This window comes from Danio rerio, chromosome 5 (assembly GCF_052040795.2).
Source record: "Danio rerio strain M-AB ecotype USA chromosome 5, GRCz13ab, whole genome shotgun sequence".
Taxonomy (NCBI): domain Eukaryota; kingdom Metazoa; phylum Chordata; class Actinopteri; order Cypriniformes; family Danionidae; genus Danio; species Danio rerio.
The window spans coordinates 75,790,001-75,817,500 of NC_141025.1; the positions used below are offsets into that span (position 1 = coordinate 75,790,001).

The following is a 27,500-nucleotide window of genomic DNA, read 5'->3' on the forward strand; positions in this document are numbered from 1 at the left end:
CTTATTAGCTGTAAATATTTTAAAAAAAAATGATTTTGAGGTATTATAAATTTTGCAATAAGATTTTTGAAGGACATTAATATATTGTCTTCATACAAATCCTACACTACGGCCAATTTAGTTTGATCAATTCACCTATATAGCGCATGCGTTTGGCCTGTGGGGGAAACCGGAGCACCCGGACAAAACCCACACTATCACGGTGAGAACATGCAAACTCCACACTGAAATGCCAACTGGCCCAGCCGGGACTTGAACCAGCAACCTTCTTGTTGTGATGTGACAGTGCTAATCACTGAGCCACCATGCCACCTCGAAATTATATTTTTAAATGACTTTAAATGACTCAAAGCTACATTTTCAGCATCGTTAATAGCCATGTGATCCTCAGAAATCATTCTAAACTGCTGATTTGCTTTAAATATGTTATCACTGCTAATGTTGCACTAATTAATATTCATAACTACTCATTTGTAACAAACTGAATGCATCCTTGCTTACGAAATAAATCAATAAAAAAGTATTGACTCCAAACATTTTGAAATGCAGTGAGTGTCTTACCTCTCCTGACATTTATTATATGAATTAAAGGCAAACGTGGCGGTGTATTTGTGTCTGAGCATGTTGGCGAGTCAAGGCGTGTGTGTTTGTGCATCTCGTTTTGTTTCTCACCCCTAGAGTCAAGCATGAGTGTTTGTCTGTGTGGCTGTTTTCTGTATGAGTGTGTGTCTAGAAAACATAGCGGCTCGGAGGAAACTGTATTGCTCAGGGGTCGCTTTTCACAGCTCAAGAGATGTAGTGGAAAAGTACACCAAGGTCACGTTTTGCTCAGTTAAGGTTTAAGTAGGGTTGTAACGGTATGAATTTTTTACGGTATGATAATATTCTAAAACAATACCACGGTTTGACGGTTTCGCGGTATACGGTATGTTACAAATGTTACAAAATAATAGAACAGTGAAGCAAATTTAACTTTTTCCAGATAATATATTTTCAGTTACTATAAACAACACCACTTACAATGAACAAATAAAAAAAATAAGAAAATAATAAATAATGTGTCAAAGTCCAAATAAAGTCCAAATAAACATGGTGCAAATCCTCAGTAAAAAAATAGATATAAATATTTACTATACTATAAATAGTTACATAACGAAACTAGATTCAATATGGAACATCCTTAGGTTTTATGTGCCAGCATGGATATGGTTGTCTGTGGATATGGATTTGGATATGGTTGTCGGCAATGCAGACAAACAGCTGCACCTTCATTTGCGTCTTTTGAAAACAACAAGAGCAGCAGTTCGTCTTTGCTGTGTCACTGTTTTGTCATGTTTCTGTGCTGCTGTGCATGCAAAAGTACTTAGTATGAGAATTATGCAAAACTTTTTTTTTGCGTTTTATTTAGCCGCGCATAATTGTATGCCTATCTCTCATTCCGTGTTGTTCAAAAAGCTCAGTGTTGGTCCACAAACAAAAGCGAAACCTATGCTTATTGGTTGTGATATAGCGAGTTTGAACCAATCTGGGCATGGAGGAGGGACAATGCATCAATGTATCATGTCTGGTTTGTCCGGAGACACAGTGACGAGCGTTTCTTTGTCAAATCAGCGTTGTCAAATTTTGATGACGTAACCGCACTGATTCCGGAGCCTCTGAAAGTCCGCGAATGTACTATGTTACAGCACTGGAAAGCTGAGATTCTCTTCTTTATGCCAATCTTTGAATTGTATGAATCGGATCAGCGGATCAAAAGTTATTAAACATTTAAGAGCAATACTTATTTTTAGCCGCGGGCGGCTGTCTCGGTCTTTAAGGGTTAAAATCGTTGATATGCAATTGTTCATGGTATGATAATCGTGCACGTTCAAATCGTGGTAGACCGTCATACCGGTATATTGTTACAACCCTAGGTTTAAGTTTTTATTTAAGTCGCGGTCACACTGCATTTTTCGCCCCATAGACTTCCATTCATACGCAAGCAAATGTAGCAGACTAGAAATGCAAGCTTGTGCGACAATTTTCGCAGTTCGCTGCGTTGTGAAGTTCAAGCTTGGTGAACTCTGACCTGCGAAATCACAAGATTGCGAAAGACCAATAAAAGATTAAAACATGACCTCTCTGTACAGAAACCTAAAATATGGACCAATCGCTTGCTCTTTTAAATGTCTAATCATCTTGTTTAATCCCGCCCCTTTTCGCAACACCGTACGACAGAATTTTGCAAGCTCAAACTCTAGTGTGACCACGGTCTCTTTAGTCGCTAATTAGTTCTACACACCTGTTTCTAGTCGTTATTTACCTTTATTACACGGCGGTCTGGATTACTTACTCATGACATTCAAAGGTATGTTATTCCCAGATGACATTCATTCATTCATTCATTTATTTTCTTGTCGGCTTAGTCCCTTTATTTATTCCGGGGTCGCCACAGCGGAATGAACCGCCAACTTATCCAGCAAGTTTTTACGCAGCGGATGCCCTTCCAGATGCAACCCATCTCTGGGAAACATCCACACACAAACTCATACTTATACACTACGGGCAATTTAGCCAACCCAATTCACCTGTACCGCATGTCTTTGGACTGTGGGGGAAACCGCAGCACCTGAAGGAAACCCACGCGAATGCAGGGAGAACATGCAAACTCCACACAGAAACACCAACTGAGCTGAGGCTTGAACCAGCGACCATCTGGCTGTGAGGCGACAGCACTACCTACTGCGCCACTGCGTCGCCTCCCAGACAACATAGATCTGCATAATGCATACATCTGAAAAGTTTTTAAAATGGCGTCATTGTTGTGCTCATGTAAACACATGCATAGTACATGTTTGGGGGGAAGATTAATACTGACATGAAATCAAAATTCTTGTTTCTTATTTACATACGATAGTTCATAAGCAAAATTACAACCAAAACTCATTTTACACACACAGCAAGTCATACATAGAGACTTCCCTACTGTTGACTAATAAGGTGGCAGTGCCAAATACTGCTATGAAATAAACCATTTATAGCTATTTCTGCAAATATGGTTTAAAGGGGACCTATTATGCGACAATCACTTTTATAAGGGGTTAACACACAGTTGTTTGGTAAAAGTGTGTGAATATAGCCAAGCTCCAATGGTAAAAATGTATTGATAAAATACTCAAACTTGATAAGGACTGCAGACACACTTTGATTGACATTCTCCCTTTGTACATGTCATTAGAGGGGGAAAGCCCCGCCCACTAATGACTATCTCTCCTTCATTACCATAAACAGCCCTGAGTGAGTAGCAGCCGTTCACCATTAGTTTTGAATCTGCCACTATGCTGACACACAGGCATTTATAGCCCCGCCCTCTTTTTAAAGAGACCACAATCTCATTTGAATTTAAAGCGACAGTCACCAAAACACCCCAAATTGGATCAAAACCTAAAAGGGGCAGTTTCAAAGAGTTTAAAGCATTATTTGTGCAATATTTTGAGCTGAAACTTCACACACACACACACTCTGGGGACGTCCCAGAGTTATTTGACATCTTGTAAAAAGAGACATAATAGGTACCCTTTAAAACATGTTGAGTAAATGTGAACGAAAAAAAGTCCATTTTGGGCTACACCGTAAACGTAGACCTAAATCTCATACCTGTCTTGGAGAAACAGTTCGGCTATTTAGGGAAGAGGAATTCTCGATTATAAAACACACACACACACACACTGTGCTACGTGACCTTGAGCTGGATATCATGCCTTGAGTGTTTCCTGTGTGCCCTCCAAAAACCTCTTTAATTATAGACACATCCTCACTTTCTCTCAAAGGTAAATGACAGAAGACCAGCACTGGGCTACAATTAGTCTTTCACTTTAATTAAGGAAAAGAGACAGTGCCAATTACTGAGAGAGAGAAGGGGGAGTGACGGAAAAAAAAAATGGAAAGGGAGTGGAAAAAAAAGAGGCCAAGGAGAAAGAGTGGCAGAGGGGAGATGAAAGGGAAAGCAGGGATTAGAAAGAGATGGATGGAGATGAACAGATAGTGACGAGAGATGAGCATTTAATAAGAGCACTGTAGCGTGACAGTGTGTTTGTGCGTCTAATCGTTTATTACTGAAGCACACCTGGACTGCAGATGCCTGTACAAAACTACGCATTAGCAGAAATCGCTGTCTAAACGATTAGCCGGTATTACAGTCAACAGGGGGATCAGAATGAATAGTATTTACTTGCTCAGTAAACATTCCTGCACTCGCTGTACGTGTTGCAATATGTTCATCCAAAGAAAATAAGCATCTTTCCTCCAGTGGGATGAGTTATTTAGCTCCTCAAATGACTGGAGTCATCTAAGTTTACAATACCGCCAAGCGAAAGGCTTGTAAATCATAATATAAATGATTCGTTAAATTAAGCCGTGCCCACAAGTTTTTCTTGGGCTTCAAGTTTTGCATAGATATCACTGAAAATAAGTACACTTTAGCATACTTTTCAAAAGAAGTATTTAAGACGCATTAAGGTGCAAAGACAACAGTGTGATGTTTTCAGTCACTTATGTGCAATTAAATCCAAATTAAACGCAATTAAAATTAAATGCGACTTAAGTATATCTTTAAATGTAATTTTGTGATTGTGCTGTCTTTGAAATATAGTTATATATATATATATATATATATATATATATATATATATATATATATATATATATATATATATATATATATGTATATATATGTATGTGTATATATATATATATATATATATATATATATATATATATATATATATATATATATATATATATATACATATATATATACACACACACACACACACTCACCGGCCACTTTATTAGGTACACCTGTCCAACTGCTCGTCAACACAAATTTCTAATCAGCCAATCACAGGGCAGCAACTCAATGCATTTAGGAGCATCAGAATGGTGAAAAAAGGTGATTTAAGTGACTTTGAACGTGGCATGGTTGTTGGTGCCAGACTGGCTGATCTGAGTATTTCAGAAACTGCTGATCTACTTGGTTTTTTTATGACCACAGTGTGCCCGTCTTCTGATGGCTACTTCCAGCAGGATAATGCACTTTGTTAGCATGAATCATCTCAGACTGGTTTCTTAAACATGAAAATGAGTTCACTGTACTCAAATGGCCTCCACAGTCACCAGATCTCAATTCAATAGAGCACCTTTGAGATGTGATGGAACAGGAGATTGGCATCATGGATGTGCAGCCGAACACTTGCCTTAAAAAAGTGCTTCCTTGGTCTCATCCATATTTCTTTGCATGGTGAACACACGTCGACCACAATAGGAAAAAAAAAACGGCAACTGCGTTAATTGTGTTAATTTTTTTATGCGTTAAATATTTCAAATTAATTGCATGCGTTAATGCACTAATTTTGACAGCACTAATATATATATATATATATATATATATATATATATATATATATATATATATATATATATATATATATATATATTAGGGGTGTCAAAATTAATTGTTTCTTCGGTGCACCGTGATGCAGACGCGGACAATTCGGTATCGGTTCAGTAATAATCATAACCGGTTATTATGTACTGACGTCATTTATCTCCTATGCTCTCTGTCGCGAGGGAGGTGAGCGCGAGTATTTACAACACTCAGCCAACTCAGGGCCGGCCCGTGGCATAGGCACCATAGGCAAATGCTAAGGGCGCTGTATATCCAGGGAGGCGCCAGAAATGAGCGCAGTTCAGTTGGTTTTGTTTTCGATATTACTGACACACATTCAGTTATAGACAGGAATAACTCAAAAACCTCTTACCCTAAAAAGATCTAAAGTGTGTTTCCTACAAAAAGACAAAGCTGGTTATACTTCACAGCTGTCTTTCTTTTTTTTCCGCTCGACATTACGAGCACTACTCCGTTTAAGCCCTCGCAATATGTGTTTAGCCGTGAGAGCTCGCGCTGATAGGAGCTCTCAGTAAGGGACCGTCGGAAAAGTGCTTTTTTTCCCGATTTTTTTTTTTTTAATGTTTTTCTGCTCCGCTCAGCGCGAGCTCTCCCTGTTGCGAGGGCTAAAGTGTGTGTGTGTGTGTGTGTTTGTTTGTTAGGTGCTGTCTATGTTTGTGTATGTGTTAGAATGAGATACAGTGTGGTGCTGTGAGTCTGTGTTTATACAGACAGCATGTTATAGCCTCCCCCCTAAAATATAACGTTGTATATGGAAAGCATCGTCAATGCACCGTGATGCACCGAGATATCGAATTGAAGGCATGATAATCGTAACTGAACCGAACCGTGAGACCAGTATAGGTTCACACCTCTAATATATATATATATATATATATATATATATATATATATATATATATATATATATATATATATATATATATATATATATATATGTGGGCCCCGAAGTGAAAAAGGTGGAGAACCCCTGGCTTAAAACGTACTTCAGAACAAAACATGTACTTTTACACTATTACAAAATTTGTTAAAGGGTTAGTTCACTCAAAAATGAACACGTCCTCCTCATTTACTCTTGCTCATGTGGTTTTAAACCTTTAAGATTTTCTTTTTTTCTCTCCATTAAACACAAAAGAAGATATTTTGAAGAATGTTGGTTGCTGGCACCCATTGACTTCCATAGCAGGGAAAAATACAATTGAAATCAATGGGTGACAGCTAGAGGCATTTTTCAAAATGTTTTCTTTTGTGTTCAACAGCTCAAATGGGTTTTTAAAAAGTGCTGTGTGAGTAAATTAAGACAGAATGAATTCATTTTTGAGTGCACTGTCCCTTTAAGAAACACAACACTAGTCAAACTAATGCACTAGACAAGAAAAACATCTACTGAGTTTTAAAAGAGCAACCAGTGAGGATTTCAGAAAATCAAAACACAAACCTTTCACAACATAATCAGCTAAGCCGACCTGTCAAACTCACCGAAAGTGATGAAACATCTGCAGCTTGCACAAACAAAAGCCAACTTCTCAAGCTGTCTAATGAAAACACAGCATTGTGTCTGCGAAAAGACCACCATGAGAAATGATTTGCTTCTGTTTCTTTAGCTTCGTTGGACAGGGACACGTGAAAGGAAAGTAGGCCGCTGCTAAGTCCATGCTAAACAAATGAACAATACTTCTCTCATCCCGACTTGATTGCATACTTCATTGAGGCTGACGCATCTTTGAATGCGGATTGGTTTCCTAGCAGACAGCCTATGAGCAAACCCACATTAGACAGTGTTTGTACTTGTGTTGCTGTTGGGAGAAAATGACAAAGAGAGAAAGTGTTTGCTTTTGGACACAAAGGCTGGAAACATACTCTGAGCGGCTGAATGCAAATGTTTGCCTTGTACACTGAAAGCGCATGGTTCAAGGCACTGTACACATTGAACTTGTCATTGCGTTACTGTGGTGTGGCAAACTTCAGTATTTAATGGAGTGCAGGAATTTTTTTTTTTGTATTTAGGTCAATGCAAAAGTTAGCATCACTGGTTCCTTATATATTTTTTCACATTTTTTGTTTTTAATTAATGTGAAATAAGATGTGATCAGTCTAATACAGCTCAAAGTTCAAAACTTGATTTGTTTTTCTTTCTTTTTTTTTTTTTGCATTATCTCCTTGTTTTTTTTTTACTTGCATTTGTATATTTAGATTTTAAACACATTTAATTATATATATATATATATATATATATATATATATATATATATATATATATATATATATATATAGGGATGTAACGGTATCAGAATTTCACGGTACGGTAATACCTCGGTATGAATGTCACGGGACGGTATTTATTGAATCATTTACAGGAAAAAACAAAACTTATGAAAATACCCAAAAAAAGTGCCAAAAGTGTCAATGACATACAAATTAGCCATCTATCTGTAAGCTTTGAAACAGGAACTTCAATTTTAATAACAAGAAAATATTAAACCTTGTAAAAAAATAAAGTTTCAATTTAGTATTGTTGAAAACTCATCACATTCAACATTTAATCACTCACTCACTTAGATAGAGATGGGTTTAAAGGAAAATTATCATATAAATATAATCTGGTAAAAGCTGGTATCTCTGGGTATTTACAATGTCCCCTGCAACAGAAAAAAAAACCCTCTCATTTGGGACTGAGGTTTCTGGGACAGAGAGATATGACTTGGCCCAGGTTGACAGCAGTGGGTAACGTTGTGCATTGTCTTAACAGACCGCAAGGGATTATGGGCACGCATGGGCTGATGGGAATTGTAGTTTCCGCTACCTCCCGTTCGCTTCATTCGCCTGAGCAAATTTTCTCAGAAGACCTATAGTTTTATCGAGTCATGCGACTACGGTAATATCGAAAAAAAATGTTATTTTTTACAATAATTCTTTACAATAAATTCTAAATTTACAATACCTATACTACATTTACTATATTACATCCCTAATATATATATATATATATATATATATATATATATATATATATATATATATATATATATATATGCCAATTAGCTCAGCAGGGCTCGAACCAGCGACCTTCTTGCTGCGAGGCGACGGTGCTAACCACTGTGCTGCCCATATATAGACCAATAAATATAAATAAAAGTCTGCATGATTGCAGAAACAAAAGGCAAAAACATACAGCGAATAATTTATTATTTTACCTACTTCAGCTTTCAAATTTACTTTATTAATTAGCTATTCATTCCTATGGCCAACTTTCTTATATTCATTCATTCATTTTCTTGTCGGCTTAGTCCCTTTATTAATCCGGGGTCGCCGCAGCGGAATGAACCGCCAACTTATCCAGCAAGTTTTTACGCAGCAAAAAAAAAAGGCTTAAAATATGACATAACTTAAGACAAAAAAACTATACACTGACCTAATTTTGTTATCTGACTAATAAAGAAAATGGTAAAAAAATAACATTTATTGGCCGATATTGATATGTCTGCCGATATGTCATGCATCCCTAAAAAAAATGGCTCAAAATATGACATTACCTAAGGCAAAAAAACACATATATTGACCTAATTTTGTTATCCGACCATTAAAGAAAACATTAAAAATAGCATTTATCGGCCGATATCGATATGTCTGCCGATATATCATGCATCCTTAAAAAACCAGTCCAAAATATAACATTTCCATGTTTCTGCTGTCATAGCTATGCTAGTAAAATTAAGCCCCTCGACATGTTTATTCATCTTGTGTTGTTAAAAATAAGTATAATTTAAGGTATTGGGTGAAATTTACAGATTATTTAAATTGAAAAACTGTCTAATAATATGATAAATATATATATATGGTTTCGGGTTTTTGACCAAATGCATCCAGGATTTTCAGTATCAAACTAGATCTTTCAGCGCTACCCTACTATACACTGACACCGCACATGTTGAAAGCTAATATTTCATTCCGAGCGTATCCGTGGACTTCCTTTGCAATCTGTTGAACTCTTGAGCTCTATTGATGTGCAGGCCATCAGCTACCATCACAGCTTTTATTATCATTATATCCCCATATGGCTGCTCACACGACACACACACACGCACAAAAACTGACCCTTAATCATAGCCACTCCAACACACACACACATACACACTCATTGAGTAAGTGTCAGTGGGAGCCAGAAGCCGTGCTGGTTTGATCGGTGTGTGAATAGAGAAAGCAGACTGTTCTTGTCTGTTACACACACACACACACATGCACGCACGCCCTGGCCCAGCATAACCCCAGCAGATATCTGATACATAATACACTCTCTGCGTGACTCTCCTCTTTCAATCTTTTGTTTCCTTCATCTCCTTTTTTTCCCGATCTCTCCATTTCCAACTGAAGATCAGAACAAATGTATAATCTCACACTCGTGGAAACACGTTATAGTACAGCTTGCGTGAATTCTGATACTCCTCGTTCAGGCGAGTGTGTGTTTATTTAGCTTTACATCGGGGACAGATTGTCCCTGAGGTGAGCTGGATGTGATGAAACCTCCCCCCCCGTGGGGACGTCCTAATTTGTAAAAACAATTCATAAAATCAGATGTTTGGTTTTAATTAAATGGTCATGATATCTTCCGAGATTTCGGGCATGCAATCATTCAGCTAAATAAATGTGTGTTTATGTTTTAGTTCAAGTGGGAGATTTTATCCGTTATAAAAAAGCAACCGGATATATATATTTTAAGCTTATATAACATTAGTGGAGTAGACGACCAAAACAGGCCAAGAGTATTTCCCAAAACGTCACCCAAACTAGTCAAACACAATTATCTGAACGAATCCGAAATGTAGCTGCATTACTTTAAAGGTTCTGTGATATTCATTCATTTAATTTCCTTGGGCTTAGCCTCTTTACTTATCTGGGGTCACCACAGTGGAATGAATCGCCAACTTATCTAGCATATGTTTTATGCAGCTGATGCCCTTCCAGCCGCATCCCATCACTGGGAAACACCCATACACTCCCATTCACACACACACTAAGGACAATTTAGCTTGCCCAATTCAGAGAAATGCCAACTGACTCAGCCGGGGCTTAAACCAGCGACCTTCTTGGTGTGAGGCGACAGTGCTACCCACTGCGCTACCGCATCCTTATTCTATTTTATATTTCTTGATATTATTTTTTTAATTCCTGATTCTAAGTCATGTTTGTTAAAACCAAAATTTGCTTGCAGCACTTTGTTTGCATTAAATGGAAAGCAAATCACTTCGTTCCATACCTTAAGACTGTGAGGAGTTCAGTTTTGTTTATGTACTGCAAATGTAAATTTTTTGAAAACATTTTTTGACATCATTCATCATTCTGACAAAACTGCCCATATACAGGTGAAACCAGACGTTTACATACACTCTAAAAAAGAAACATAACCTTTTTTTTATGTCTGATGGTAAATCATACTAAACCTTTACTATTTTAGGTTCATTGAAATTACCTAAATGATTTACATTCGCCAAATTCCAGAATAATGAGAGCATTTTTTTTTTTTTTGGAGAATTTTTTATTAATTTCTCCACAGTCAAAAGTTTACACACATTTCCTTGGTAGTTTTTTATCTTTGCTTTTAAACTGTATAACTTTGGTCAAATGTTTTGGGTCACCTTCCACAAGCTTCTCACAATAGTTTGCAGGAATTTTGGCCCATTCCTCCTGACAGAATTGGTGTAACTAAGTCAGATTTGTTGGCTGTCTTGCTTGCACAAGCTTTTTCAACTCTGCCCACAAATTTTCTATAGGATTGAGATCAGGGCTTTGTGATGGCCACTCCAAAACATTCACTCTGTTGTCCCTAAAACACATTTGAACTAATTTGGCAGTATGCTCAGGATCATGGTCTGTTTGGAAGACTCATTTGTGGCCAAGTTTTAATTTCCTGGCTGATGTCTTGAGATGTTGCTTCAGTATTTCTACATAATGTTCTTTCTTCATGATGCCATCTATGCTGTGAAGTGGACCAGTCCCTCCTGCAGCAAAACAGCCCCACAACATGATGCTGCCGCCCCCATACTTCACAGTTGGGGTGGTGTTTCTAGGCTTGTACGCTTTCCCCTTTGTCCTCCAAGTGTAACACTGGTCATTATAGCCAAACAGTTCAATCTTAGCTCCATCAGACCACAGGACATGTCTCCAACAATTATTCTTTTTCCCAGTGTAGTTTAGCCAATTGTAATCTGGCTTTGTCGTTGATTCTGGCTTGTTGATTTTCCCATGTTGTCACACAAGGAAGCAGTGTGTCTGAGGTTTTCCTTCAATACTATTCTACAGTTGTGCCTCCAATTCAAATGTTGTCAATTAGCCAATCAGAAACTTCCAAAACCTCGACACCATCATCTGAGCTTTTTCAGAGGCAGAATAATCTTACTGTATGTAAACTTGACTTTCAAGAAAAGTTATAACAATTTCTCAAAAAATAGCTCATTATTCTGCCCTTAAGCAGAACAGAAACAAATTTAATAATCCTAACTTACCTAAAAGAGAAACAGTTTAGTCACATTAACATCTTTTTTTAAATGGTATGTGCCTTTTTATACAGTGTATGTAAACTTTTGCTTTCAACTGTAGATAAGCACTGTAATTGTCATCCACAGATGCAGATAGAACAAATGCAAATTAAACAGACACTTAAATGTGCATTATGGGTGTTTTCCACTAGACAAAAAAATTCAATCTCAAAAATCTAATTATCAATGAAAGAGCATTGGTCTTGGCTGAAGTGTCCGGTTTAATTAGCATTCGTACAAAACACAAGCTGCATGGTTGCACTGGAAGGAAATCAGAGGGGGTTGCGCAGGTACAAGACGAAGAAAAAAAAGCGCAGAAGCAGGAGGCACGTGCTGTGAACTGCAGAGAAGACGAATGGCTTTGAATGTGCAGTCAACAACGGGGGGCGAGTGGGGGAGAGCAAGGCACAGAATGAGGCTCATTTTTGGGATAACAGAGATCTCACACAGGGGCCCTAATGGAAGAACTAACACATGTTTCAGACGGTGCTGTGTTTGAAATGTATAACGTGATGTATGGCGAGATTAGTGGAAATGTTTATGCATCTTTACTTGGAAACACACGGCTCTGTTTGTTTGGTCATGAAACTTCCTGCGTAGCATGACTGGTTTGTAGGTTTGCTGATGTTTGTATGATAAAAAAAAAACGAATTCGAAATTGTCAAGACGTCTCTTTGTATCTATAAGGAGAGGTGGTGATATTTCTGGAGATTGCGAATGATGTAGCCAGAAGTACGTATGACTGCATTTTGTCTTTAAAACGAACACTACGGGGGCGATATGTTGCCTTCGTATGGATGGATTTCTCATTATTACAAGCAGTTTGTCCAGTAATTCGCCACGTACGTCAATTTATGCCTAGTTCAGACTGCGTGATTTTAGCCCAGATTTTGGCTCGCCGACAGGTTTTGAGAAATCGCCAACAAATGCCTGAAATCACAGGCAAATCGCTGCTCGTGCACGTGAGTGACAATCACACAGTATGAACTATCAAAGACGCGATCTGAGAGAATCGCCGATGAGTCGCAGATGCCTGCGAGATATTTGGCATGCTAAATATCTGGAGCTGTCGGCGATTCAAATCACGCCGTGTGAATTGAGTTTTGACTGAAAATAACATCAGCCATCGCCTACAGCCAATGAGAGAGCGGCATTCACTTGCGTGTGTGTATACCTGCTGCAGGCCTGCGGGAGGCTGGGCGAAAAGTTAAAAGCGCTCTTTTTCGGTTTATTTGGACCCACGAAATGGAGGAAAAACTAGTGGATGTTTGACAGGACTCAGGGGCAACTGTGTCTGTTTGACATTTCATACAGAAAGAAATTAGTTTATTATCAACGTTGAGGAGAAATGGCTAATTCCCTTTAAACCCAGGTGAGCAAACATGTACATGTTCTACCCCATTAAAGGCTTCTTTCTCATTATGTAGTTAATAACAAAAGATATATGACGTGTTTTTGGCTGTGAGACGTAGTTTGGACGAAGTTGTCGGCGATTCTTCCTATAGTAAAGTCATGCAATGTGAAAGTCCCTGTCGCCGATCCATCTTGCAGTGTAAACAAAGCAGCGACGAAACGCTAGCCCAGATAGTCATGCAGTGTGAAAACATCTGTGGCATGACTACTTTGAAAATCATGCAGTCTGAACTCAGCATAAGGGTCAGTTAACTTGGCGAGCGAGCGAGCTACTGTGGTGCTGTAAGCAATTTGTGACCTTTCTGTGTATATTAGCATGATTGTCCATATATAGTTTGTTTGCTGTTCATTAGTTCTTTTGTTTTTTAGTTATTTTGTTACTTTGCACGGTTTTTCGGGTTATTTTGGTGTTCACTCTCGTACACTGTAAATAAACGGTGTTTATTCTCGTTTAAGCATACTTTGCGAACCCACAGGGAGCTTTCCTGGTTCATCAACCTCAGTGTTTAGCAGAATAAAGAAACTCAGATGGGCTTTGAACAAGCGAACGGTGACTAAATAATGACAGGATATTCAGTTCTGGGTAAACTATCCCCTAAAGCAGGCATGTCCAAACTCGGTCCTGGAGGGCCGGGGTCCTGCAAAGTTTAGTTCCAACCCCAATCAGACCCCGTTTACACTAGTGCGTTTTAGTTTTAAAATGGCGTTTTAGATCAAAAACAATCCGCGTCCACACTAGTGTTTCACCAAGCGCTTCTGAACATATCTCTGTCCACACTATGCTACCAAAAACGTATATCACGTGTTCACTCTGGGCATGCGCGTTGTAGTATAAACAGGAAGCATGTGTCTTGCTCGGCATTTTGGTATTGTTAGTCAACAAACGCCGGTTGAACAATAAACGTGATGGCAAAGAAAGCAAGAGAGGTATTTTTGTGGACAAACGACGAGGTCGAGTTGTTACTAAATGTAACAAATGAATAACTGCACAATGGCGCCTAAAACAGACAATAGTGCAAACAACGCTCCCGTTTCTGTGTCCATGTTTACAGTGAAGGCTGGTCTGTTGTCTTCTGGTAGCATTAAAGCCATGTGTTATAGTCATGTGATAGGGGCTTGATGAATAAGAGAAGAATACGCAATGAAACAAAAGCCCCAATCAGGTAGCGAATCTCAGCAGCCCCGCCTCCGTTTTCAGATGTCTCTGTTTTTCCTCATCCACACTGAGACGGAGCAGCAGCGTTTCAGAATGAAAACGGCCTCTCCAGCGTTTCCAAAACTCAAAAACTCGTGGACGGATGGCGTAACCCAAGCAAAACTTTTCAAACTAAAACGCAATAGTGTAAATGTGGCCTCAGACACACCTCGCCTAGCTAATCATGCTCTTACTAGGCTTTCTAGAAACATCCTTGCAGGTGTGTTGAGGCAAGTTGGAGCTAAAATCTGCAGGACACCAGCCCTCCAGGAATGAGTTTGGACACCCCTGCCTTAAAGCTAACATTGAGCTTTTGTATGAACAGTAAGAACTGTATGGGTATGGATGTCTTTGAATGAGCGCCTGATCAATAAACAAACTCTTTTTTTTGCTGTACTATCAAATGTCACAAGCCGAGCGTGTTGCGCTGGTATATTTCATGAGCTCCATTGCCGCGCAATCAACTGATACCAGAAGCAGCGGTTAATTTGTTGTGAAGTATCTCTAGCAGATTAAAAAGAGAGGAAGGGAATGAGTTTCAAAATGGCAAACTCCTGAGGGTGAAAACAACAAACAGTGCAGCATCTGACTCTCTGGCAAATAGATGTGATTATCCAAGTAGGACAAGTCCTTTGTTGATTCAGGAACACATTACTTTTAAACGTTCACAGTTTTAACCCTAATGATGACCCAAGCTTGAACAAAAACTGTTGTTTACACCCCTAACTTAAAAATACAGCACATGCTGACTGGTATTATATGCTTAGTTTTTTTGCAAAACATAAAATGCATTGCTCCGGGTACGTTTAATTGCACGTTTCAGATGACAAATCCACTAGAGGGTGCTGTCCACGTTTTTTTATTTTAATGTAATTTATAGCAAATACTAGAGTGTTTTTAACCATACTGACACAGACACCTCCAATAGAGATAGAGATGTTGCACAATCAGCTTAAGTGTTCCTAGAATTGGTTTTTATTAGCGCTGTCAAAATTAACGTGTTAACGCATGCGATTAATTTGAAATAATTAACGCAATTAACGTAGTTTTTTTCCTGTTGTGGCCAGGGCAGACGCTGGGCAGTTTACCGCTGTTTCGACGTACTTTTTGGACTGGTCTGATCATCTTCTTCTTATACACTCAGCAGACTGTCATGTCTTTCTGCCTCAATGACTGACGGTGCTGTGTGAGCTGTCACGCTCTGTAAGTAAGATGTTTCTTTTCCAGACAGAGCGCCTGTGTGACATAATCTGCAGCCCATTGGTTCTTTTCTTTATTGACATTGGGCTGACCCAATCCCAATCTTCCATGTGGGGCTCTGTGTAATGTAGGTGTGTATTCGTCAAAATAGCCGAGAGTCACGCCTGTTTCTCACGCATGGGTTCGCGATTAATTTTTTTTTTAGAAGTGCGATTAATTAGTTAATTTTTTTTAATCGATTGACAGCACTAGTTTTTATGTATGGGAGATATATATTGCATCAGCATATGTTGCATATTATATATCTAAAATGGCACAAAAGATACCCTAATAAAGTAGGTTTTAAGGGATGATTTAAAAACGTTAAGAAATTAAACATTCCTCATCTCAGAGTGCAGATAATTACACAATTTATGAGCCCATGAGCAGAAGGCCCAAACTTGCATAGTTGTTAGTCGGGTTGACCGAACAAGTTTAAAGACCACCTTCTTCTAAGGTCTTGTTGTGAAGAAAACCTTCTAAAGGGTTACTTTTGAAGAACTTGATGTGTTGACTTGAGGCAGAACTAATTAGAGAGACAACGTTAGTCTTTGCAACACATCTAACTGCTACAAAACAAGATTAAAACATTTTCCAATAACATAAGAACAAAAGTAATTCAGGTTTCTCCAAAAAACTAATCTGATTACACACTACTTAGTGGATGATATCCTTTTTTAACTATATTTGCTGAAAACAAAGCCTGTAAGAAATCATTTAAGAACATAACATTTTTGCAGTGTGTGTGACAGTTGCCAAGAATCCAATCAGGGCCTCTAAACGGCTCTTTAGGCTTTTTTGGAATCAATCTCGGGACAACTGTTGATAGATTGAGACAAGTTGTAATTGGTTGGATTATATGATCATGCCACTTTCAAAACCTTTCTTTTACACAGGGTTTCTGCTGGTTTCACAAAGTCAAATTTAAGACTTTTTAAGACCATTAAACACACAAAGAAAGTGAGCTGTAGAAAGGCAGCGAAAGCCCAGACAGCAGCTGAAATCTCTCAGTAGTTTCCTCAGTGTAAATGAATATCCGCTGCTTCAGTCCAACATCTACATTAGCAGGAGGATGAAGATGAAACCAGGGTGGACATTAAAGCAAGACAATGATCCAAAACACAGCCAAGGAGACTCTCAGATGCTTTCAGAGAAAGAAAACCAAGCTGTCGAATGGCCCAACCAATCACCTGACCTAAATCCAATAGAAAATACAAAATAAAGCTCAGATTTAACCCACAGAGACCCACAGAACCATCAAGACTTTTACACTCTGTTGAAGTCTGTGAGAAACTCACACCTGAGCAATGCATGTGACTTCATTCTCCATATGAGAGGCGTCTTTAAGCACCAAAATAACCTTTTATATAAAGTATTAAATACATTTCAGTAGGTCAGCACTTTCTCCTTGTCATTTCATTGTTATTACAGAACTCATAATTCAGATTTCTTTGTTTTGTTTTATATTTTTATGTTTGTATTGTTTGGGTTTTTATCAATAGCTGGTTCAATTCCATGTCAACAGCTCCTTTAGAAACATTATTCCCAGGAACAGGCCCGGATTAAGAATTCAGAGGCCCCTGGGCACAATGTTTTGTAAGCCCCCTACCTAACCGCAACCCCTATAGTTGAAATAAAAAATAAGTAATAATATAAATATAAAAAAAAAAATTAAATATTAAAAAAATAAAATAAAAATAAAAAAGTAATAAATAATTATTTACATTTCTTAAATAAAATGAATCTATAATTGCTCTCATTTTTAAAATAAATGATATACAGTACATATATTTATAGTCTACAAAGATTTAACTTATATTAAAAGCATTTAAACAAGCATTTAAAGCACTTTGAAAACATATATACTAATTAAACTATAGTAAAAGTTAATGGATTTTAATATATTTGCTCAAGTCCACTGAAGCAGTACTAAAAATATATATTTATGGGTATTTTTAATGTATAACTACAAACTTATAATGCACATGATTTGGACATAACACCTCTCCAATCCAGTTCTATGTCCTCCATAATACACACACTTTTTAACGATTTCTGCTTGTCTTCCTCGTGATAAAGAGTAGGCAAAATCTGATATTTAGTGGAGGAAAAAAAAATGTGTTAATCAGAGGCTGGATTTTAACCGGTTCATGATCGATCGTGTCAAAAGATCTTGCCATGTGCTTTATGAGCTACGCCACTCACACTGCTATCTGTTGCACTCTTTAGTTATGTTGCCTCTGTCAATCAAATGGTGATGGTTGTCAATCACTTAACTAGCTTATTCCAATGACGAGTGCTATTTGCACTTAAGCCTAAATAAGCACTCAAAAATCTGCATTTTTTGCAGGGGTCCAAAGTGCGCACGGTCCCCTGAACCTGTGCCCATGATGCCCATTGGTTAATTCGTCTCTGCCCAGGAAAAAACATGATGTGTTCAATACTAATTTTCCCTGCTTTTTAAATAGAGTTTGTTGAGAGGAAGATTAAGACTCGGATTTAAGACTTACAAGACAATATTTCAGTAAATTTAAGACCTTTTTTAAGACCTAAAATTTACTTTCTGAAATTTAAAACATTTTAAAATCCGGCAGAAACTCTGATTTACAGTTCTATTATGAAACATGTCACCACCACCACCAAACAAACGCCTGTCCACTTACAGCAATGACCCACTACATTATCACCCGATCACTTCTATCCCTCTACCGCACTGATTGTGTCTGCCTCTGTAGGGTCAAAGGTCAATCTCTCATGCTAAATGGCGATTCTCGACCGCTTTTAGAGGTGTGTAGGAGGGAATGATGGAGACAGAGAGGGAAAAAAGAGAGATAAAACGAGAGACTCTTAGGCTGTCAGCCCCTCATCCATCAGGGCGGTATTGACACTGATGCACTGGCTGAAGAGACATGAAAGCGGGAGAGCGAGAGCGAGTCCAATCCCAACAAGAGCTGCTTGAGCGCTGTTATCATCCTATCAATCTGCACAGTGTTTGGATCAGCAACCGGGGCCAATGCAGACCACACGCTCCAACACAAAACACACACATGAAAGAGCAAACGCTGAAAAAAAGGATTCCTTCCACATGAGAGCCGCCGTGCATGTATATCAGAGCTGTGCATTATGATGATATATATTTATTGTAGGGGTGGCATGGTGGCTCAGTGGTTAGCACTGTCCCTCACAGCTAGAAGGTCACGGGTTCGAGTCCCGGCTGGGTCAGTTGGCATTTCTGTGTGGAGTTTACATGTTCTCCCAGTGTTTGGGTTTCCTCCAGGTGCTCCAGGTTTTCCCCACAGTCCAAACACATGTGCTGTAGGTGAATGGAATGAACTTAATTGGCCATCGTGTATGAGTGTATGATTTTGTTCCAGTACTGGGTTGCGGCTGGAAGGGCATCCGCTACATAAAATGTATGCGGGAATAGTTGGCGGTTCATTCCGCTGTGGTGACCCCTGATAAATAAGGAACTAAGCTGAAGGAAAATTAATAAATGGACGGCACTATATCATGATATATATCAGGGGTTCTCAACCTTTTGCAAGCTGGGCCCCCCAAAACCTCCCCAAACACCACCTTGCATGGATGGATGGATGGATGCATGGATAACTGGATGGACGGATGGATGGATGACAAGATAGATAGATGGTTGGATGGATAACTAGATGGATGGATGGATAACAGGATGAAAGTATGGATGGATAACAAGATAGATAGATGGATGGATGGATGGATGGATGGATGGATGGATAACAAGATGGATTGATGGATGGATGGATAAATAAATAACAAGATGGATGGATTGATGGATGGATGGATAAATAGATAACAAGATGGATGGATGGATGGATGGATAACAAGATTACTGGATGGATGGATGGATGGATGGATGGATGGATTACAAGATGGAAGGATGGATGGATAGATAACAAGATGGATGGATGGATGGATAACAATATTACTGGATGGATGGATGGATGACAAGATTATTGGATGGATGGATGGATGGATGACAAGATAGATAGATGGATGGATGGATGGATGGATGGATGGATGGATGGATGGATGGATGGATGGATGGATTGCAAGACGGATGGATGGATGGATGGATGGATGGATGGATGGATAACAAGATTACTGGATTGATGGATGACAAGATCATTGGATGGATGGATGGATGGATGGATGGATGACAAGATAGATAGTTGGATGGATGGATGGATGGATGGATGGATGGATGGATGACAAGATGGATGGATGGATGGATGGATAACTATATGGATGGATGGATGGATGGATGGATGGATGGATGGATAACAAGATGGATTGATGGATGGATGGATTACAAGATTACTGGATTGATGGATGACAAGATCATTGGATGGATGGATGGATGGATGGATGGATGACAAGATAGATAGTTGGATGGATGGATGGATGGATGGATGGATGGATGGATGGATGACAAGATGGATGGATGGATGGATGGATAACTATATGGATGGATGGATGGATGGATGGATGAATGGATGGATAACAAGATTACTGGATTGATGGATGGATGGATGGATGGATTGATCCATCGTCATGAAAATGCATTCAGATGGTTCGATTTTCTGAATTTTTCTCATCCGTAGCAAACATTTTGAGGGGTGTTTTTGACAATTGAGAGCCACCAAAAACGAATATGACCGTTTCGGACTCAGTCAAGGTGCAAGGACCTTAAACTTTTGAGGCTTGTGCAGCTTCTCAAGGAGGAATCAAACAAATGAGCACCGTTTTTTAAAGTCTATTAGCGCAGCACACACAAATAAACTAAATGGACAGACTGCAGTTACATTTCAAAATGTGGGGTTTTTACATTTGAATACAGTTCAGCAACATACATCACACAACCTGACCTGAGCCAAGAGATCTGACAACTGACCATCACCAAATTTACCATCACCTCACGATTGAAAATGAGACACTGCTTTCATATGACGTTATGGGGCCCCACCGGTTGAGAACCACTGATATATATCATTATCAGCATGAGATTATATCTAAAGGTGATTTTTGCCCAGCCCATGTATGTATACGATACATATGTATACACACACATGCAGGAATAGCATATACATTAAATATATATATACACACATGCAGGAAACTGTCTTGGGTTTGAGACAAATATACTGTGGTAACTCTGTAGAGAGTAAAGGTGCTGGATTGATGATTAGAGATGAGACGCAGAGCTGCAGTTTAAATCTTCAAGCGGCTAATCACAGGATTAACAGCCAAAGAGAGAGAGAAGAGCGGGGGAGAGAGGAGAGCGCTGCTTTAAATGCAAATCCCTGTCTTATAAAAATCAGTTCCATTTAATAGGATTTCTGGAGTGGGATGTGCATTTCTGCAGCCGGAGCGGAGTAGAGGAAACTTCAGCACGCCACAAAGAACAAGTGAACCAAAAAACGAAGAGAAAAGGATAAAAAAGCACCCCGTATCAATACAGATTTTCTGCATCACTACGCTGAGAAAAATTGGTGTGGAAACAAGTTTGACTTCAGAAATTGCTAGTAAATTTCACAAACAATTACAAAGAAATGAATGAAGCAACTCAAGAAATATTTTGTTATGAAACAAACTTAAAGGATGAGTTCACCTAAAAGGAAAATTAGCACTCTGGTCATGATCTTTTTATATGACTTTGTTCTGTCTGACACAGCTGGAGAGGTTTTACGTTTTATCCTGGCTTTTCCATGCTGTATAATGGTGTTGGGAAGTTACTTTTATTTTGAAGTTTCCAAAAACACACCGTAAAAATAACCTATGAGCCAGGAGGTGGTTAGCACATGTCTTATGAAGCAGATTGATGTGTTTTAAGCCGTAATATTGTTAATATATTAAATGATAAACTTCCTGCATTAGTTTTACAATGGATTCACTGAACTTTTAGAAGATTCAAAATAAAAGTCACTATCTAACACCATTATACAGCATGGAAGAGCCAGAAAAAATCTAAAACTACTCCAACTGGATTCGTCTAACAGAAGAAAAGTCGAAAAGCATAAATTATGGAATAATTCATATTTTTGAACCAACCACTGGAATTATACAGCATGAAGACCCGAAAAAAAATCTAAAACTACTTAGACTGGGTTTGTCTGACAGGACGTTTCGATCTACTATCCCTCACCATTATACAGCATGAAAAAGCCAGGGGGGAAATGTAAAGCTACTCCTACTGGGTTCATCTGACAGAATAAAAGTGGGAACGCTTAAATTATAGGGTAATTATCATGAGAGGTTTTAAATTTTAATTCTGGCTTTTCCATGCTGTATAATGACGTTGGATGGTGACTTTTATTTTGAAGCTTCCAAAAACACACCGTAAAAATAACCTATAAACCAGGAGAGGGTTAAAGCATGTCTTATAAAGCAGATTGGTGTGTTTTTAAGCAGAAATACTTCTCATCTATTAAATCATAAACTTCTGGCATCAGTTTTACAATGGATTCACTGAACTTTTGGAATATTCAAAATAAAAGTCACTATCTAACACCATTATACAGCATGGAAGAGCCAGAAAAAAATCTAAAACTACTCCGACTGGGATTCGTCTGATAGAAGAAAAGTCGAAAGCTTAAATAAAGGGATAATTTTCATTTTTGAAGCTTCAAAATAAAAGTCCCTATCCAACAATATTGTAAAGCATGGAAGAGCCAGAAAAAATTCTAAAACTACTCCAACTGGATTCGTCTAACAGAAGAAAAGTCGAGAAGCATAAATTATGGGACAATTTATATTTTTGAACCAATCACTGGAATTATACAGCATGAAGACCCGAAAAAAAATCTAAAACTACTTAGACTGGGTTTGTCTGACAGGACGTTTCGATCTACTATCCCTCACCATTATACAGCATTAAAAAGCCAGGGGGAAAATGTAAAGTAACTCCTTCTGGGTTCATCTGACAGAATAAAAGTGGGAACGCTTAAATTATAGGGTAATTATCATGTGAAGTTTTAAATTTTAATTCTGGCTTTTCCATGCTGTATAATGACGTTGGATGGTGACTTTTATTTTGAAGCTTCCAAAAACACACCGTAAAAATAACCTATAAACCAGGAGAGGGTTAAAGCATGTCTTATAAAGCAGATTGGTGTGTTTTTAAGCAGAAATACTTCTCATCTATTAAATCATAAACTTCTGGCATCAGTTTTACAATGGATTCACTGAACTTTTGGAATATTCAAAATAAAAGTCACTATCTAACACCATTATACAGCATGGAAGAGCCAGAAAAAAATCTAAAACTACTCCGACTGGGATTCGTCTGATAGAAGAAAAGTCGAAAGCTTAAATAATGGGATAATTTTCATTTTTGAAGCTTCAAAATAAAAGTCACTATCCAACACTATTGTAAAGCATGGAAGAGCCAGAAAAAAATCTAAAACTACTCCAACTGGATTCGTCTAACAGAAGAAAAGTCGAAAAGCATAAATTATGGGACAATTTATATTTTTGAACCAACCACTGGAATTATACAGCATGAAGACCCGAAAAAAATCTAAAACTACTTAGACTGGGTTTGTCTGACAGGACGTTTCGATCTACTATCCCTCACCATTATACAGCATGAAAAAGCCAGGGGGAAAATGTAAAGTTACTCCTACTGGGTTCATCTGACAGAATAAAAGTGGGAACGCTTAAATTATAGGGTAATTATCATGAGAGGTTTTAAATTTTAATTCTGGCTTTTCCATGCTGTATAATGACGTTGGATGGTGACTTTTATTTTGAAGCTTCCAAAAACACACCGTAAAAATAACCTATCCGCTTGTTAAGTGTGACGTCACGCGGAGCGGCTTCCGGGTCCAAGCGCTCTATTCAACTGAATGGGGAGATTCATGAAATGGTAATAATAAACGTTTACAAAGCGATTTAATACTTTCGAAAATCACGATGGCAGTATATATGTCCATGCCTAATATCCGATGGCCAGAAAGTGATTCATTGTTTTAATAAATTGCTAAATTTTTGGTATTTGTTATGCAGCAAGCCCAGAGATTGTTGTGTACACTATGACTTTATGTAAAATTAACTTGTGTGATAGGAATAAAACGTGATCATAAACCAATGATTTCTCCACTCAAATGAACGGCGGCTTGGACCCGGAAACAGTATACATGCGTCACAAACACGTCACCACTTAACAAGCGGATAAGCCAGGGGGGGGTTAAAGCATGTCTTATAAAGCAGATTGGTGTGTTTTAAAGCAGAATTAGTTCACATTAATTAAATCATAAACTTCTGGTATTAGTTTTACAATGGATTCACTGAACTTTTGGAAGCTTAAAAATAAATATATAACACCCTTATACAGCGTGGAAGAGCCAGGAAAAAAACCTAAAACTACTCCGACTGGGTTGGTGAGACAGAAAAAGGTCGGAAAGCTTAAATTATGGGGTAATTTTCACTTTTGAAGCTTCAAAATAAAAGTCACTATCCAAAACTATTGGAAAGCATGGAAGAGCCAGGAAAAAAAATAATAAAATATATATATAATATATATATATATATATATATATATATATATATATATATATATATATATATATATATATATATAAAACCACTCCAACTGGGATTCGTCTGACAGAAGAAACATCAGAAAGCTTAAATAATGGGTACTTTTATTTATTTTTTTGCCTATCCCTTTAACCGACTACTTTCTAAATGTCCAAGTCCTGCATTGCAGTCGTATCTGTCTGGCTGCATGTCATCTCATTTTCATATTTATAACACCCACACCGTGCCACTTAGCATTCATGTTCAGAATGGCACACGACCATATAGCAAGCTACCATTCAAGCTATTATTGCAGTATGAACACAGTGCACAGTAATCAGGTTTCTGGTTTGCATTTATTACCAAGATGGCCTGCTCTTTTATCGTTTGAAACAGATGGAAAAATCAACCGCGATACATGAGTGGGGTTTCAAAAATTGGATTAAAAAGGGAAACAACTGTTGCTTGTAGTGTGGCCATGCGATAAGCTTGAAAAGTCATTGCAGAATGTTTACAGAAACAGTAGCGTACGTCAAACAGTGTGCTAGTATTTAATTCCAAACATAGCCGATCCATGACTAAGAGAGTGAATTAATATGTGCATGACAGAGAAAGGAGATGAGTGAGAAATAAGTGAATAAGTGACAGAAGGTGAAATGGATAAGCTCTCTCTCTCTCTTTTTTTTGCTCCAGGCTACAACAGAAGACGGAAGACAGAAGAGTTCCTGAGCTCTGACCTCACATGAAAGCCATTGTTACCTCTCTCTCTTTATAGCTGATATTTCCTCACAAAGGGAATTAGAGATCAGTGCAGTGATCCTCACAGATCTGGCATTAGTTTAATCTCACGCAGGGGTTTGAGTTACTACAGAATCAAATCCAATCTCCCCCCTGCCGCTTCTGTTACTGACTTCACCATATTAGTCTTTACAACCGCCAAAGTAACCCAACCAGCCCCACACCCGACTCAGAGAATTATTAAGTACAGTTTGTGAAGCAGAACATATCGAATTTAGCGTTTTACTGAAAGAAAACAAGGGCTGAAATTAACACACACAAATATGACACATTCGTGACGACAACTAATTAATTAAAATAGACAATTGGGCCTTAAAACAGTCACAGCTTTCCAACAACACAACTTTTTCAACTTGTTGACTACACTGTAAAAAAAATCCATTATTTTACGTTTTAAAGTCCGTTATTGTACAGTAAATGTCTGTACAGTCTGTAGCAGTCGTTATTTTACGTTTACGTCTGCAGCCTAGCTGCCGAACAAAAACGTTAAACAACGACTGCTAAATTACAAACATTTACTGTACAATAACAGACTTTAAACTACAGAAGTTTCCTTAAAAGTAAATTTTCGATAAACTTCTATAAATTTATGTAATTTACTGTGTTATTTTACAGTAAATGTCAGCAATTTAATGGCTGTTATTTTAAGTTTTTTCTGGAACACTAGTTTAAGGACTAGAGCTGCACGATATTGGAAAAAAACTGCAATATTTTCTTTTACTGTGATAAATATTGCGATATGAATACAATTTCAACAGATGCTTGTATGAGCATAAAATACAACACGACAAGCAAAGTTAAATAGGTATAACAGAGCAAGTATACAAATTAAATATTGGCGTATGATTCATACATATGAGTTGAACAGTATTCAGCAACAGAAGTTAAATTATCACCGTATAATCAGGGTTCCACACTAGTTTCAATTCACTAGAACATCTAAGCTGCTTCGACACAATCTACATTGTAAAAGCCCTATATATATATATATATATATATATATATATATATATAAAGTCAGAATTATTAGCCCCTTTTTGATTTTTATTTTCTTTTTTAAATATTTCCCATATTATTTTTAACAGAGCAATGAAATATTCACAGTATGCCTGATAATATTTTTTCTTCTGGAGAAAGTCTTATTTGTTTTATTTCGGCTAGATTAAAAGCAGTTATTAAATTTTTAAAAACTATTTTTGGGACAAAATTATTAGCCCCTTTAAGCTTTTTTCTTCGATAATCTACAGAACAAACCATCGTTATACAATAACTTGACTAATTACCCTAACCTGCCTAGTTCAACATATTAACCTAGTTAAGCCTTTTAATGTCACTTAAAACTATATAGATGTGTTTTAAAAAATATCTAGTAAAATATTATTTACTGTCATCATGGAAAAGATAAAATAAATCAGTTATTAGAAATAAGTTTTTAAAACTATTATGCTTAATGTGCTGAAACAATCTTCCCAGAACAGAACAGAAATTGGGGAAAAAAAATAAACAGGGGCGCTAATATTTCTAACTTCATCTGTATGTATATATATATATATATATATATATATATATAAATATATATATATATATATATATATATATATATATATATATATATATATATATATATATATATATATATATATATATATATATATATATATATATATATATATATATATATATAAAAAAATAATATATATATATATATATATATATATATATATAAAAATATGTATATATATATATATATATATATATATATATATATATATAAAAAAAATATATATATATATATATATATATATATAAATAAAAAATATATATATATATATATTAAAATATATATATATATATATATATATATATATATATATATATATATATATATATATAAATATATATATAAAAAAAATATATATATATATATATATATATATATATAAATTTAACAGAAGAAAGAAAGTCAGAGTAAAACAAGAGGGCTGTGAGTAGCCTAAATAATGACAATTTTCAGTTTTGGGTGAACTTGCACTTCAAAAGTAAGAGTGACCAAAAAACAACAACTTAAAACCAACTGCTTAGTTCTACTGTCACATTCGAGACGCCAAACATGAAGATCTCAATCCAAGAGTGTTCATTTTACACACAAAACAAACGAGGCTAGAGCTAGCCTGCATATCAATTAATGAAGCAAATCAAAATCTTATTCGTGACCAGTACATTAAAGTAATCCAAACACCATAAACGGATCTCCTCCTCAGCCCGAAAAGGCGGATTTAAATCGCCTTGAGAGCGTAAACTACAGGATTTCTGACACTCATCA

General features: G+C 37.2%; 1 protein-coding gene and 1 long non-coding RNA gene across 3 annotated transcripts in view; one reads left to right on the forward strand and one right to left on the reverse strand.

Annotated features, from left to right (window-relative positions):
* Positions 1–27,500, reverse strand: part of ephb4a (eph receptor B4a) — an 89,579-nt gene that overhangs the window by 58,667 nt on the left and 3,412 nt on the right.
* LOC147844525 (uncharacterized) overlaps positions 14,541–27,500 on the forward strand; it is a 23,692-nt gene continuing 10,732 nt past the window's right edge. The window contains exon 1 of the long non-coding RNA XR_015492139.1: positions 14,541–14,740. This is a non-coding gene — a long non-coding RNA (uncharacterized LOC147844525). The remainder of the gene's footprint in view (positions 14,741–27,500) is intronic.